Consider the following 4,738-nt stretch of genomic DNA (forward strand, 5'->3'; position numbering starts at 1 on the left):
GTAATCATTATTTTTATATAATATATAGTTTTGTTGGCACTTAATAACAATGTTGGCTGATTAGTAGAGGTAAGACTATGACAAGGTTAGTGGTTCAATTTCCAGCTGTAGTACCTTTTTTTACTCTAAATTCAAAAGTCTAACTGCTAGTATATGGTGGACTACCTAGTTGCTTGTGAAATAAAAGAAATGTCAGAAGATCATTGGAATTTATTATCTTTAGTTATTAATTTATTATTTAGTTATCAATTTAATTTTATTAATTTAGTTTTTTTTTAATTTAATAATTAAATAATATATTTTATTTTATTTTTTTTAAATATTAATAATAAATCAATAGTTAAAAATAATAAATTCTGATGACTTTTTAATATTTTTTATATTATAATATTATAATTATTCGGATAAAAAAGAACATAACTGACCAAGGGATTAAAGTCGTAATTGATCTCACAGGATAAGGCCGAATACCACAACGGATATGTCACCGCATTCCGTAACCATTGAATCCTGACATATAATGTGCCATAATGAGCACTAAATGCCGGGAAAATGGCAGTTTCAAAGGGCAAAGACTAAAAGGGAGAAGCAACCAACAGGTAAACACACGAGAAACTCATTTTTTACCTTGCACACTACTGACTTTAATATCAGAGTGTCTTGCAGGTTGCCCACCTGGCCTGGTTCTGCATTTGTCGAAGTTAGAATCTCATGTCAACACCTCTCTAGATTGTGACCTCACTCCGAGCTCGAACATTTGGCGCTATCTGTGGGGATCCCGCTTTAGTAAGAATCATGGCCAAACGAGGGATTCAATTTACCATTAATTTAGAAACTCCATTGAAGAGCCAACAACTGGAAGATGGACACGAGACAGACGTCACACCAAGTCGCGAGGAAGTCCCTCTTAGCTATGAAAATCGTGAACCTATCAACCAAGAAGCCCGTCATTTCGCTGGCCTTAGAGATGACTATCACCATGCCATGCAAGAAATGCGACATAGGGTGCAAGAATTGGAATGATACCAATTGGAACTTCAACGGCAATTAGCTGACTGCTTGTTATCCAGGCAGTCTCGTTCCCAAAGTCGCCCAGCTAAGGAACGGGAGGAACCTCACCTTGGAAATCGTGAACACAAAAGGGAACACCGGCGAATTTCACCTTCTCTCCTGCGTCGTAAAGACGATAGAAGGTCACCTCGACGATATGGCGATTCTCGGGCAAGAGAAGAGTCACGATCTACCCACTCTAAAAGGAGGCGGACTCCGCAAAGGAGTCTGACTCCGCAAAGGAGTCTGACTCCTAAAAGGCATAGGGAGTCTCGATAACACATCATCATGGATCAGACCCCATTTGCCTCCCACGTTCTTCAAGTTCGATTGCCAAAGAATTTTGAAAGCCCACGGACTTAAAGTATGATGAAAAGATAGATCTTCAAGAGCATATTGATGCCTTTGAGGGCAAGATGAATTTAGAATGAGTTGAAGATGCAATCTAGTGTAAGGCTTTCCTGATAACGCTGTCGAGACCTGCCATGGTATGGTTTAACATGCTACCTACTGGGTCAATCTCCTCCTTTGTCGATATTAAGGTCAAACTTTTAGCTCACTTTACTATTAAGAGAACTCAAACAAAATACCCAATTTCCTTGTTAGGAGTAGATCAAAGGGTGGGTGAGAGCATTGGAGACTACTTGGATTGGTTCAACAAAGCGCTTTTAGAGGTGAACACATGAACCCCTGAAGTTGTGTGCTTATGCTTGATTGCTGGATTATTTGAAGGAGATTTCCGTAGGCACCTGACCTCCAAGGACATAAAATCCATGGAAGAAATTCACTAGATCGCATTGGAGTACATGCGAGACGAGGATGTGTCAAAGGTAGTTTCCATCAAAAGAAAGAATCCAGCACCATCTCCTCAGAAAGGTGGGAGCTCGAGACAAACCTCAACTCCAAAACCTTCAGTTCCTCGAGTCAGAAAGTTCACTTCCTACACTCTCCTAGTGACCTCACTTTTCGAAGTTTATCAGCAAGTCTCTCATCGAGGCATCTTACCGAAAGCAAGGCAGATCCGACCAAGAGCCTCGTTAAATAAATCCCAGTATTGTGACTACCACAAGACTGAGGATTGTATGATCTGAAAGATGCCTTGGATCAAGCAATCTAAGATGGGAAGCTTCCTGAATTCGTTCAACACGTACGATTGCCAAGACAGCGTAACGAGGATGAAGATTGGGAAACCAAAAACCCGAGGAGCTCCAGACCTCCAGAGAGTATGGAAGATACAACCCAAGTCATGGTCAATATGGTAATTGGAAGAAATGGGTTGCCAAGGTCCAACAATATTGTAAAAAAAGATTTTAAAGCCTCGACCTCGGAAGTTCTCAAGGTAACAAGCATTCCAGTAGTCCAGTTCACAACGGAAGACTTTCAGATGGCCATATCAGATGAGGACAAACCCCTAGTTATCATGGCTAGATTGGGTAATGGCATTATAAAGAGGATTCTCATCGATATCGGCGCGGACTCAAACCTTCTTTTCAGGAATGCATTCGATGCCCTAAGGTTAAAGAATCAGCACCTAAAACCTCATCTCCCGGGAGTTGTTGGCCTGGGGGATCATTATATCAAGCCAGATGGAGCCGTGGATCTCCTTTTTACGTTAGGAGAAGGCATGAATATAAGTGCAATACAAGCCAAGTTCGTTGTCCTTCAAGATTCTACAGCCTACAATGTCATTTTGGGGAGGAAGACACTTAATGATTTGTGCGCGTTCATCTCAACCAAGTTCTTGATCATGAAGTTCCTGATGGCGGACAATTGGCTTGCAACGATTTGAGGAGATCGGGTGTCTGTAGTCAAGTGTAGCAAAGCTAGTCTCACACTCTGCGATAAGACCAAAGAGTCTACTAGAGTCTTCCTTGTTGACTTAGACACCCAAATTCAAGAGAACCTGAGGCCTGAGCCTAACAGAAAGCTTGAAAATTTTTAGATCAGGGACAAGTGAAAGAAATACACAATGATTAATAAAGAGCTACCTTACCCCCTGAAATCAGAACTTCAAAATTTCTTGAGAGGTAATGTAGACTTATTTGCTTGGGAACCTGCTGATATGCCCGAAATAGATCCTGGATTCATGTCTCATCAATTGGCTATTGATTCCACCTTTAAGCCGGTTGCACAGCAACATCGAAAGATGTCACCCGACCGAGCAGTCGAGGTCAAAACCCAAGTCTAGGGATTATTGGATGCCAGATTTATTTGAGAATTAACTTATTCCACTTGGTTGTCAAATGTGGTGATGGTGAAAAGTCTAATGGGAAGTGGTGAATGTGTATAGACTACACCAATTTAAACAAAGTATGCCCAAAGGACTGTTTCCCTTTACCCAACATAGATAATATGATCGAATCTTCCTCGGGACATCGGGTTTTAAGCTTCTTGGATGCTTATAATAGTTATAAGCAAATCCCGATGCACAAAGCTAACGAGGAAAAAACAGCTTTCATTACCCCGGAGGGGATTTATTGTTATACTATAATTCCTTTTGGTTTAAAAAATGCAGGGGCAGCATACCAAAGGCTAATGGCGAAAGTTTTCAAGCAACATATGGGGAAGAACATGGAAGTATACATTGATGATATGCTGATCAAAACCAATGAAGACTCTAATCTGATCAAAGACGTCAAAGAAGTATTTGATTGCCTCCCGACTTCACAGGATGAGGTTGAACCCAGCGAAGTATGCCTTTGGAGTTTAGGGAGATAAATTCTTAGAGTTTATGGTTACCCAAAGAGGCATAGAGGCCAATCCCGAGAAGTGACAGGTAATCTTAGACTTGTCGAGTCCTCGGAATCTCAAAGAGGTTCAAAGGCTGACAGGTCGGTTGGCTGCCCTATCAAGATTTTTGGGAGCCTCTGCCACTAAAGCCAAACTATTTTTTAATTTAATGAGGAAAGATGTTGACTTTGCTTGGACGAAAGAATGTGAGGCTGCTTTTCAACATTTTAAAAACTTACTTTCATCCCCTCCTATTTTGGCAAAACCCAAGCATGGTAATGCTCTGTATCTATGTTTGTCTGTGACTGAAAAGACCATGGCTTCAGCCTTGGTCTTAGAAGATAAGGACAAACACTAACGACCAGTATATTTCATTAGCAAGGTCCTTCAAGGACCTGAGCTGCGATACTCAAAAATTGAAAAACTTGCTTTCGCATTACTCACATCGGCACGTCAGTTTACGCCAATATTTTCAAAGCTATCTAATAATTATGCGAACCGATCAACCGATCAAGAAGATTTTGCAAAAGCCCGACCTCATAGGTGGATGATAAACTGGTTCATTGAGTTATTCCAATTTGACGTGTGTTATGAACCACGCTCAGCCATCAAGACTCAAGCGATGGTCGACTTCCTAGCTGAGATTATGCACCCTGATCCCAATATACCGATATAGGAGATTCACATGGATAGAGCTTCCAATGTCTGGTATGGAAAAGTAGGCCTCATCTTAACCAAAGGGAAAGACGTGGTGATTGAGGCCTCCATTAAATTTAACTTTCTTATTTCAAACAATCAAACTGAGTATGAGGCTTTGCTTATAGGGGTGGCATTAGCTCGGGATGTCAGAGCAATGGATGTAACTGTGTTCAGTGATTCGCAGTTAGTGACCTCTCAAGTTAATGAGGAGTACCAAGTAAGGGACCCGATATTACAACAGTACTTGAAAAAAGTACAA

Source organism: Arachis ipaensis, chromosome B08 (assembly GCF_000816755.2).
Source record: "Arachis ipaensis cultivar K30076 chromosome B08, Araip1.1, whole genome shotgun sequence".
Taxonomy (NCBI): Eukaryota; Viridiplantae; Streptophyta; class Magnoliopsida; order Fabales; family Fabaceae; genus Arachis; species Arachis ipaensis.